Source organism: Eublepharis macularius, chromosome 7, assembly GCF_028583425.1.
Source record: "Eublepharis macularius isolate TG4126 chromosome 7, MPM_Emac_v1.0, whole genome shotgun sequence".
NCBI classification, from domain to species: Eukaryota; Metazoa; Chordata; class Lepidosauria; order Squamata; family Eublepharidae; genus Eublepharis; species Eublepharis macularius.
Window position 1 is genome coordinate 111,090,445 of NC_072796.1, and position 13,048 is coordinate 111,103,492.

Here is a 13,048-nt window from a genome sequence, read left to right on the forward strand (position 1 = left end):
GCTGAAGATGGAGGGGGGAATGGCAGAAATCGTGTCGGGGGGGGGCAAAGGCTTGTGCAGTGGTTGGGGCTGATTTCTGCTAATTCATTGCTGCTTTGCTCCAACCTTCTGTGCTGTTGCTCAAAGGGTGTTCTTTTGTGCTACTTTCCACATAGTTACAGGATATTTGTCACCCCTGTGGTAAAGTTGACACAACACCTGTTGCCTGAACAGAAACACAGTTCAGTACTATAGTTTGTGGGGGCTGAACCCATTCTGCTTCTGCTCTTTATAGAAACAGCAATTACGTTTTAAGACCGGTTTCAAATAATCAATACTGTAAATATTGAAAGTGGCCACAAGATGTCCTCATAGGAAAAATAATACCATTTTGCATGTAGGTGCTTTTACACAGCTTACTGGCTCTAAATAGTAAGGCATTGTCTAGCTCTATGCAAACAATAGTGGAGGTTGTTTCATGATAAAAGTGTTGGATTTCAGCTTTGGAATGGAATCTAGTTCAGAGATGGCTCCAAAGCTGTTTATCATATAGATTTTGGACTCTTTCAATTAGGGACACTTATTGTTTTAATAGTATGGGTGTTTACATTCAGAATGCAGTTGGTTAAGTAATCGAAAAGAGCTGAAAGTGAGATTAATCACATCTCTCTATTCAAAGCATTAAAGAAGAACTGGATAATTTCCCAATATATTACTTTTGTCTTAACCTGCTACATAATGGTTAAAGAAAAGGAAGGGAGGTGGGGTGTGTAGGTGAGCAGGAGAAGAGGCACGCTCTTTATTCCCACTGAATTTGGACTACTTTCCTTGAATGCTTGTCTCTGACTACAGACCACATCTGTAGCTCCTAACATGACTGATGGGATAAGCCCCTCCCTGGGCTGCCGGAGAACGGATGTGCTGTTAGTGTTAATGGACAATTGTTTGGTAATCAAGGATGGCAACCAACCAAGTTTTGGCAAAGGTCTGGCTTTCTGATGAGGATCCTAATATTAATACTTGAATATATATGCAACAGGCTGTGCTTAAAATAAAACGGCTACTTCAGACTGAAATGTCACATCTACTACCATATTGCCACCAATGTGCATGAGTATAGCCTACTTTCTGCAACTATTGGAGCCAGTCTCCTTGTGATCCACACTGTAATCCAAAAAGCAAGCCCCACAAATAAAATGACTTCTGAGCAGACTTGCTTAGGATTACTCCCTATGGGGATCCTGTAAAATCATATCATTATGATCCAAGTTCATTTGGCCAGTAGCTTAACGTGGGACAGCTTGTTTCTATGATGTAGAAAACTAGAACTGTGCATTTAGCTACTCTGCTAGCTGGCATTAGGCTCAGGTATTTTGGCAAGGGAAGGGGGTGGCATGAATTGCCTTCTGGCTCTTGAGATGGTGAGGGATATGGATTTCAGACTTGCAAATGATGCAAATATATCTCAGTTCAGTCTTAAATACCATACTAGATCTGATTACTTGTCTAGCTTTTTCAACTGCTATTTCAGTGTTTATATTGTTTCTTTTCCCAGCGGATATCCAAAGCAGCTTAAAACACCCTCCTGCTATCCTCTCAGCATCCTTCCTGTGAGATGAGCCATTCCCATGCTCAGGCTAACCTAAGTTGTTCTTATGTGCTTCCATGACAGAATGGGGGGTTCAAACCTGGTCTTCCAGATCCTCGCCCTATGCACTAATCACTCTAGATGTGTGTGTGTTGTAACGTGAACATTTTACCTTCGTAAGAACCAACACACATTCACTTTACGAAGTAAACCAGGGACCAGGACCTGGATGGGGTTTCAATCACATGTTCACTTGTATATGCACTAGATATGGCATGAAAATTACTCAATGCATATATAAAGAAAAAAGTGTACACTGATTGTACATGCGTTCACTGTAATTTATGGAAAATAGCTTGTACCATGCTCCTATTTAAAATAGGATTGGTGATAGCATGTGCCTTCAAACAGAAGTCTTGATCAAATCCTTATTCAGTCATTTGACACCAAGGAGCACAAGCAGCCCTGTATGTGGACTTACTGTGTGAAGCTAAGACTGAAAAAATCTGTGACGTCAGTAGAGTTTTGAGGCTGGCCTCAAGTAGAAGGATAGACTGTGAATCTTCTTCATCTGGCAGCTAGACAAAGCAAAAATGTATGCTATATATATGCATAGGTTGGGAAAGTCTATTTCCTCTTGTTAACTGAGTTGTAAATTTGCATAGGCCATTTGCAACTTAATCTATTACACACTTGATCTTAGCCAAAAGGCTGAGAAACTTAATCTATTAATCTTTTTAGACTTGAGAGACTGAGAGTAGTTCCTGAGGCAAACAAAGTGGGAGTGTCTTTGTCACGATAGGACTAATTCTCTTCAGAAGTGATTGTTCCAGTGTCTGAGATCATAGGCTATTTGAGGATGCTGTTTATTCATACTCTAGTGTAGTTCATGGATATGGTGTTTATTTTTAATTAGAATTTCTGTTTGTTTAGGTTGTCAGGACCAAAGTATTTGTGAGAGTGAGACAGCCAGTATCTCAGGTGTGGTACATTTGATTTTATAGCATGAGAGGCCTCAAATGTTATATAAGACTCAAGAGATTTAGGTATTGCTGTATAGATTACAAAAAAGGGAGGGTTGGAGTCAACAGGCTCTCTTCTGCTAATTGAACCCTATGAAGTACTTTAGAACATTTGAAAGTCCTGTGTAAACCAAGTATTATACTCATGTTAGCAGAAAGTAATGCTTCATATGAGATTTTCCCACTTGATAACAGCCTTGATCCTACGACCTTGTCTAATAGTACAAGCCAGGGACCAGAGTGGAATAATTGAGAGCCAGTTTAGTGCTAACTTGGTTACTTTGTGCTTTGAGTCAGTTGGCAAACTGGGAGCAGAAGTTACAACTAGAGATGGGCACGAACAGCAATACGAACAAAAAAAGCCACGAAAAGCCCAATCTGTTACTTGCGAACAAGCTGTTCATGAGGCCCCATTCTAAACAAACAGGTGGTTGTTGCAAGCCTCATCCATTGCTGTTCATCAAGCCAGACAGTCTGGCACCTGCAATCAATTCCCTTGGCAACTTAGGCAGGGATGGTCTGAACTCTGAACTCCTGCTGTTGCCCTGGAAACCCCAATCTAATCCCAATTTAGCTTGATAGTCAGGTCTTCCTTTCAAATGTGGAGCTCCAAATTTGTTACAACAAGGGAGCAAAGACCAGGGGGGAGGGGGGCTCCCAGTAGAGATGGGCATGAACAGAAAAAAAAACACAAACATGATGTTCATTGTTCGTTGCCATCCATGAACAGGGACTCATGAACAACCACGAACATGGCCCTGTTCACGAACATGTTCATGGTTGGCTGTTCATGGGGGCCAGCAGGCTCTCCTCCAGCCATCGTCCAAGTTTGGTCAAGATCCCTACTGCACCACTCCCAGAAACCTGACCTGAGCAGGCAGCAGGAAAGGTACCAATAATAAATAATAGCTTGGCCTCAGAGCCTGGCAGCAGCCCTGGAACTTGAAGAGGTAGATCCCTATCCCACCACACACAAAGAAAATTCAAGCTCCAATGCACTCTGTCAAAATGCCAACAGCAACTGTCTCTCCACTGTCCGCAAAACCAGAACTGGGAGCCCCCCTCCCCCCTGCTCTTTGATCCCTTTTTGTAACAAATTTGGAGCTCCACACTGCCTATCAAGCTAAATTGGGCTTAGATTGGGGTTTCCGGGGCAACAGTAGGAGTTCAGACAGAGTTCAGACAATCCCTGCCTAAGTTGCCAAGGGAATTGATTGCAGGTGCCAGACTGTCTAGCTTGACGAACAGCAACAAACAAGGCTTGCAACAACCACCTGTTCATTTAGAATGGGGCCTCATGAACAGCTTGTTCATGAACAGATTGGGCTGTTCATGGCTTTTTTTGTTCGTATTGCTGTTCATGCCCATCTCTAGCTCCCAGCTCTGACTTTGCAGACAGTGGAGAGGCAGTTGCTGTTGGCATTTTGATAGAGAGGGTGCATTGGAGCTTGAATTTTCTTTGTGTGTGGTGGGATAGGGCTGCTGTCCCAAGTTCCAGGGCTTGCTGCCAGGCTCTGGGCCAAGCTATTGGTATTATTGGTACCTTTCCTGCTGCCTGCTCAGGTCAGGTTTCTGGGAGTGGTGCAGTAGGGATCTTGACCAAACTTGGATGATGGCTGGAGGACAGCCTGCTGGCCCCCACGAACAGCCAACCATGAACAAGTTCGTAAACAGGGCCATGTTTGTGGTTGTTCGTGAGTCCCTGTTCGTGGATGGCAACAAACAACGAACATCATGTTTGTGGTTTTTTTTTTCTGTTCATGCCCATCTCTAGTTACAACTGACCTCTTTCAGCAGTGGTGTGATTTTCTTCCAATGAGAAAGAGACACTCACAGGCTGACTTTCTTTTTGGCCATAGTAAATATGATCAATAGGAGCTCTTGCTTGAATGTTGGTGGTTCAAAGCCAGCTTGGCCATAGCTACATTTAAGATCTTGGCATCTGGGGTAACAGCTCTCTAGCAGCATGATAGAAAAAAGAGGATTGCAGTCTGGATATGAATGTCAGAAGTGTTTCATATCTGCAAAAAGGGAGGCTATCTTGCTTCAGAGCAAAGGAAAAACATTTGGCTAGCCATTGTTTTCTGGCATATTCCTTCTGTAGAGCATTTTAAATCCTATCATCACTGTGTTTGACTGATAGATGCCTAATAACGTAACTGCTTGAGTTGGAAACTCTTGAAAAAGGCCCTCATCTCCTCTTGTTCTGGAAAATATTTGGGGATAATTCTTTTGATCTGTTGGAAGCAGACCCTGACATACTGTGGTGTAATGTATGAAATAGCTTTGAGAACCTCAGAAAAGTGGGCATAATTAACAGGGAAGAATAGAAACAGGCAGGAAGAGACTTACTTGACCAGTAGTCAAATATTAATTTAGAGCCCCAGTAAGTACACCAAGGGGCATCTCAGGATATCACAGGTATCTGAGGAAGGGACTTTTCACTCTTGAAAGCTGTTGCCCTGAAAATCTTGTTGGTCTCGAAGTTGCCACTGGACTCACAACCAGGGGTATGATCCTACTGTGAACCTCAGCAGCTGTACCCACCAGTTACTTTCCCACATTTTATTTGTATGTGATTTGGACTCAGCCCGACAAAGTCAGTTGATCTGAGCTGATCACTACTGTATCCAGTAGCATTCTCTGGGGAGGGGCCGTGGCTCAGTGGTGGTGCATCCACTTGACATGCCAAAGGTCCCAGGTCCAATCTCCATCATCTCCAGCTAAAGGAAACTAGTAGTAGGTGACGCAAAAGATCTCTGCCTGATTGGAAAGTTGCTGCCAGTATGAATAGACAATACTCACTTTGATGGAGCAAGGGTCTGATTAAGCAGAAGGCAGCTTCATGTGTTTATGTGTGCGCACCTTGGTATTCTAAAATATAAAATGACTTTCCAAAGCGAGAACCAACTTGCTGTTGTAATGCAGACACTTTGACAGAGGTGTTTAGTCTGGTGCCAGGATTAAAGAGTTAACAAAATTACAACTTCTTTCTGCAAGTCATTTTTGTCAGCATATTAATTGCATCCAGGCCTTCTGAATACTTTCATGGTGCAATAGCTCTTGTGAGTTAGTTGGCAAATATATCAAGGGTCTCCAAATTATATCACAAAAAAGTATCAAATTAGCTAAGAACTATAACCAGATCTTTCCAAAGGAAAGCAGATGGAGAGAGGGATAAGAAACATCAAGGGGAGAGCAGAGAAGGACTTTTAAAATCTGATTGTGAAGTACATTTAAGTCCATTTCAACCCCACAGGAAGTTTGTTGGTAGTGACTAAGAAACCCTTAGAGATGTGTGTTTGAGTTCATGTCCAGTAGGAAATGACAGCAGTTGTCTTTTACAGTCTATGCTATATAGCTTGAACTGCAACAGCAAGAGTGGCACAGGAACCACAAAACCAAGCCACTTCCTGTTCACTGTGTCACTCTGTCCAGAAGGTATCTTTTTGATTATGTTTAAACTGTAAACACGTGAAGCCAGACATCCCCAAGAACAATAGTAAGGCTCGAAGCAGTGCATAATTCTTTCATGTTCCCAGCTCAAACCCATCCAACGTATCATCCAACGTGAGCTACAACCCATCCTGGAAAATGATACCTCTCTCTCAGAAGCCCTGGGTGGAAGACCTCTCCTTGCCTACAGACAGCCCCCCAACCTTAAACGACTTCTCACTTACAATCATGAATTGGCTAGCAGAGTCACCAACACAGGTACCAGGCCCTGCTACAGACCCAGATGCCAGCTCTGCCCTTATATCTACCCAGGGAATACAATTACAGGACCCAATGGCATCAACTACACTATCTCTAGCTCTTACAGCTGCTCATCCTCCAATGTGATATATGCCCTCATGTGCCAACAATGTCTATCTGCTCTGTACATTGGACAAACCAGCCAACCTCTACACAAAAGAATAAATGGACACAAATCTGACATTAGAAATGGCAACATCCAAAAACCAGTGGGAGAACACTTCAATCTACCAGGACATTCCATCAAAGACTTAAAGGTCACTGTAGTTCAACAGAAACCTTTCAAAAACAAAATCCAATGGGAAGCTGCTGAATTGGAATTCATATGTAAATTTGACTCTGTCAAGCTGGGACTGAATAGGGACTATGAATGGTTATCCCATTATCAAAAGTAACTGATTTCCTTTACAGAAGCAAACTGATCTCCATATCAGAAGGAGCTGTTTGCATCTACTCCGCCCTCCCCTCCCCTCCTCTATATCTGACCAGTTTCTTCTTGCCCTCCATGCATCTGACGAAGAGAACTGTGATTCTTGAAAGCTTATGCTACAATACAGTTGGTCTTAAAGGTGCTACTGGACTCTTTTTAATTCTTTCATGTGGCTCTCAACTTGGTTGGAGCCCCCTGCATAGTCTCACCGCCTCACAGGACTGTCTGCGATATGTGCTTCTGGATGTGCTGATAAGCTTAACAAGGCATGAATTTTAACATTACAGACTTTTAACATCTTCTGCCTCTGTACTTGGTCAATAGTGTGAATCAAACGGTAACCTGCCACACACTGTCCTGGGGATGGATTGCATTAGATTTGGCACCTGCACTGTAAGCTTGGGTGTGAGATCCCTACTGGATTTCAGGTTCCACTTAACCATCAGATCACCATACAGATGTGAGCCTTTGTCTTTCCCAAAGTACACAAGCAGCTCAGCAGCAAACCTTTAGTTTCCCAGTTGCTACAACTGCCTGATGTTCATTCTCTACACCATCCTGAAACCAGGATAGCAAGTTCACCAGCTGCTTGTTGGGAGATGATACCAGCTATCATGAATTCAGAAGAAGCCGTATTATGGACTGGCTTCAAAGCTACAACTCCAGTGTCCAAGGCAATGTGAGCTCTCTGCAGATGAGCCTGAACATCCCCTAATCTACCTTCTTCCTTATCTCCATGTCACCGATCTGCTAGAAGCTGATGGGACCACTCTTGTATGATGATTTTGCCAGATATAAGTATGCTTCCTTGTTGGTTCTAATACTGAAGTTTATTTTTAAAAAACCTGCAGCCAAGAAGTGGTGAACAGGACTAGTGGAAGGGCATGGTAGAAATGCTTGGGTTGGCAGAGCTGCAGCTTGGAGTGGGGGGAATATTTGGGGAGGAACTGAAAGTGCGGTTTTGAGCAGAACATTTGTGGGGAGGCACCAGCAGCCACTGCAGATGAGAGCATGGTGCAGTACGGCAACAGAACTGCATCTCTGGAATTTACCTGTTTTTTGAGTAGGACTTCAGTCCTCAGGCTCACAATTAAGGCTGTTTCATACATTCATACAATAGACTGAACCAGGGCATTTTCAGAATGTATTTAAAATGGATTGGGTCCTGCAGAGATGTCCCAAAGCACACATTCAGATTTTGGTCTGAACCTCCACATCCTCCACCTCTCTTATCTCCCCCCCCCCCCCCGCAGATCTGTCTTCACTCAGCTCTTACCGCCTCTTCCTCCATTTTCTTTGCACTACCATATCTGTTTTCTGCTCTCCTTCTGTCACTTCTTTCTTTCTCCTCCCCCTCCAAAGCATTCTTCCCGCTCAGTGAGTTCACATGGTGGAAGGGGCCTCTTGCAGAAGGGTCATGTAGTGTAGTGTAGCTTGCTGGCCAAAACAGGCTGTCAAAACTGATGCCATCATGTCTCTGGATCTAGGTAGAATAGAAGCAATGCTAGTCAATCTGTGCAGGAATTCTTCTCTACTCATGTTTTGGATAAGCTTTTGGTAGGCTGCCTCTTACGTTGGTGGTGTGAAGTTACTATAATGTATCTCTTTCCTTGGCCTATGAGGGAATGCTCCAAGCTAACAACCACACCAGCACTGATCCAGTTTCCTGGAAAGATGCTGCTGACATTCTTAGAAACTGTAGCAAGGGCTCCCCCATCTGGCACAGAGGCTTTTCATGATACCTAGTATTATGAAAGAAGCACTGTGTTGTATGTAGTAGGCTCCCACAACTCCAATGCAACTTGACCAAGAGGCCTTGGATGTTCCCACAGAGGGCTTAGAGCAAGACACAGACAGTCGGTGTTTGGAATGTCCTCATGGCAATCCGAATTCTCAAGGAGGACATGATTGGCTTGTCGTACAGGCTGCTTTAACTGGTGATTCAAGGAACTGATAGGATGTTCTATGTGCAAAGAAAGTGCTCTTCAGAGGTGTCATTTTTGCCTATTTATTATATTATTTGAAAGTCCGTGCTGAGAGTGCTGTGTTGAAGTTACTTCTGATAATGTTCTTCAACCTGTTTTGACTCCTTAAAAATCCCTGCTTGTCACTAGGGTGGGACCTAGTTGGTAGAGTAAAGATGTTCCAGGGATGGAGCTAGAGTATGTGACGATGAATCTGGAGATGGAGGCAGGACGAACCTTTAGCAGGTCATGGGAACTGTCTGATGGGGTCTCACCATGAGTGGAACTCTGTAGGTCCAGAAATGGCGCTGGTAGCAGAATAAACTTTGGAAGGCTGCGCAGTTTCCTGGCTCTCATGTATACTAATTCCCTTGGTCTAATGCAGCTTTATGGATTTGAATCACTACGATAACGTCTGGCAAGTTTATTTGTCTTGGAAGCTTGCAAGCAGCTAGGTAGCAGAAGACCTATGTGCCGTAGAAGAAAAGACTCTGAAATAAGATCATGTTTTTATCTTATTTTTAAGTTGATTAAGTTAGTGTATTGGAGGAGCATGACCCGCTTTTAACAGCTGCAGAGTGAAATTCAAACCAGAAAGAAAAAGAGCCACAAATTCTGTTGGGAAGCTATGGTTGCCAGGACCTGGGCCCCTCTTGTTGAGTAGTTGAAAACGTTCAGCTAAACAAGCCGTAGCTGAAAGATGTCTCTATGCAGATCGTTAGGTCTTGGTGTCCACTGGGACATCCACATGTGGAGGGAGGCTGTTGCTTCATCTTGCAGATGGCTTGTCTGTGTCTGCTGGGGAATATGCAAATTACATATTTATGGTTGTATCATGCTTTAAAAACCTGTGGCTTCTAAATTCTCAGAGATCAGGAGTGGCTTCTTTAAAAGAGACGTTTGATACAAAGCCTCCATTAAGAAAACAGATGTTTGTTTTTTTATTTAGAAGTGGAATTTTAATTGTGTGCCATATTTTTCTATCTTGTAAAATCTCTGTTTGGTTCTCCCTTTTTTATTAACAGAATGCATCATTACTGCCTGTGGCTACATTGTTGGAATAACATTGTAGATGGAACAAGCAGACAAACAGATCACATCAGAGCCACTTTTATTACACGGAGCACCCAGGGAAAAATCATGCTACAGCCTCTACCATAAATTTAATGCAACCTCCCCCGCCACCATGAAAAGGCTTGCTTGTCCCAGTTGTGCCTCAGAACTCCAGAGAAGGGTGATTTTAGCATATGTGCTATATAGATCCGATATGGAAATGAGGCAGTGAAGTGCAGCTAACATTTTTATATCCATTGAGGCTTACACATATTCCACCAGCAGTCTCTCTTTCCTTCCAGTTTTAAAGATGGGGGAGAGACCAGTGCATACTAGAGGGTAGATCTTCATGCAGAGTTCTTCCTCTTGCATTGGGAGCCAGTGGACTTGGTTGTCTTGGATACTATCTCAATCCGTTCCTTGCTTAGACTCACTTGTGCCTTTGCAGCTGTCAAAATGGATATTGTCAGTGAAGACGTAGATCTAGGACTGCCGGGCCAGTGCATCCATGCTGTTTGTTGGTCACTTGAACCAATGTTGTTGTTTTTCAAGGAGTCTAGGAAAGATGCAAAACACTCCAAGGCAAAGACATCCTTGAATATTGGGATATCCTGATGAAGACTGAACCTAGCTGTAGGTAGGTTAATCTCTCTCCTCACTGTGAATCTTCCTCAGTGCTGCCTGCTGGATCTAGATTCTGGCAGTTTCCAGGGCTTTCTCTTAGACCAATAAAGTTTGCAACCCCAGGTTGGGAAATTCCAGGAGAGTTGGTGGTACAGCCTTATGGCTGCAGGTTTTGTGAAAGGGAGGAACCTCTGGTAGGGTACAATGTCATAGAGTCCACTTTCCAAAGCAGGCATTTTCTCCAAGGGAACTGATGTCTGTAATGTGGAGACCAGCTGTAATTCCAGGTAATCTCCAACCTCTGCCTGGAGGTTGGCAACCTTAATCCCCAACCTTATTTGCTCTGTGAGCACTTGTGCAATTCTAAGGACTTGTAGTGAGCACCACGACAAAGTGGCTCTCACAAAATATTGCATGTCTAGTGTCCTCCTATGATGAAGGCAGCGGTTTCTGAATGGGAGACCCAAAGATACAAAGTTGATATATTCTAGAATCTTCTGAAGCACTCCTGTTCCACCGAGTTAAAGGAAAGTCAGGATTTGCTTTCAAGAAGGGAGTACCAGGAAATGCACTGGTAATAGCCACGGTGCCCAGGGCAACCTGTTGGGGATCACTGTCTTAAGTCTGGCATTGTGGAACTGCTCCCCATCCTGTAATTTGCAATTCAGATCCCTTCTTCCTGTGTGTAACTGCTAAATGAAATATTTTTTAGTTCAGCTCACCTGTGTGGTATTGCTTTGTTCTAATACAACCCTGCAGTCATTTTTTTACAAGGGAGAAGAAAAACACAAAACCTATTAGAAAGTGATATTTCCCTTGACGGAAACACCATCAAGTTCTGTTTCAAGTTATGCATTGGTGAGAGAAGTTCTGAATTAATGGGAGGTGCGGGGTTACTTTGTGTGAAAAAGACAGCCTGCAGCTTCCACCATGGATTTCCATGTGACTTGCTGGGCAGCTGTAGATGCCCAAATATCCTCTCTTTTTCTCTCTTTCTCTCTCTGTGTGGGGGGAGGGGCCCAACACCAAGAAAGTGTCAGTGAAAAGTCAGTAGTCCAACTGCAATTAAAACTGTTGCAAAACAAACCCCCAGCATTCGTTGGGGGTCCCCTATGGAATGCCAGTCCTTAATTTTCCAAAGTAATGTTTATTCTGCCCAAACTGTCAAAAATGTTACCTGTGTGCTATGAACAGTACAATGATCCAGTATGATTTAAGCCTTGCAGTTTTGGACTGTAGATAAAGTTTCAGTCTTGTGTTGCTTTCCATGGGAACAGCTGGATGAAGGAATGAAACCCAGTGTTTTAAAGGGACTCTTGAATCTTGCTTTTAGTTGATTGGCCTTTAGAGCACCAGACTATCGCATGCTCTTTACTAATCTTAAGAAAACACCAAGTTTGCAAGCATATAAAACCCAGCGTTCTCTGATTCAACAGCTGGGATCGTAAGATTACCTAAAGTCATGGGGCTCATGATAAAATGTTTGGCAATCCACACATATGCCCTTAAGAATAGTCCAATCTTGCTCAACAGAACAAAAGCAGTTGCTGAAGGATGCAATGATGTTGTGCGCACACACTATTGCAATATTCACCTCCAGGGTAAACTTGCTTTAACGCCGGGTAATTGGCACCTGTCTTTCATATGACAAAAGAGACTAATAAGGTAAGAGGAGATACCAAGACTTGCTCTCTGCCCTAGTTCGTTCTCTCTCTCACACACTCTCTCTCTCTCTCTCTCACTCTCTCTCTCCTCCCCCCCCCCCATGTGTGTAAGTAAACATAAGGCATACTAAGCATCTTCTCAAAATATGGGCCAAAGTAGACATTAGAATGACACTGTTACTTTATTTACACTGCAGCTTGCACCAATTTCCTTTTAACAGAGTTTGGGAAACCATTTGCCAGCACAGAGTAATGCTTAGAGTGTCAGAAGGGATCCATGTTCAAAACCTCACCCTACCATGGAAGAGTGATGGTGGTGTGAGGTTAAATTGGAAGAGGGGACAATGTCATGATAAGCCATTTTGAGTCCCCATTTGAAAGAAAACTGGGATATAAAAATACAAATTTTAAATTTCAACATAGGTGAATCAATGAGCGTTCTCTTTACAAATAAAATTATGGAGCAGTACCTGAACAAATGTGGCATTTAAATTTCATGTTCAGTGTGCATTGAATGTCAGATAAAAATTACTCAGTGCCTCTCCCCTGAAGATGGATTGTACATGTATTCACTGTAATGTGTTCAGAGCACACATGGTTTTCCTTTATATGATGCGCTGAGTAATTCTTACATTATGGTCAACACACATATGGCTGAACATATGATTTAAACACATTTATCTAGGTACTAGATCCAGAGGAGTTAGCTGTGTTAGTCTGTAGTAGCAAAATCGAAAAGAGTCCAGTAGCACCTTTAAGACTAACCAACTTTACTGTGGCATCTGACGAAGAGAACTGTGATTCTCGAAAGCTTATGCTACAGTAAAGTTGGTTAGTCTTAAAGGTGCTATTGGACTCTTTTCAATTTATCTAGGTACTGGTCCATATAAATATTTTTAAAGCAACTATGTTTGACCCTTTCTTTCAAACAGTTTTATGCGCATACAAGCAAGATGTACATGTGTTCT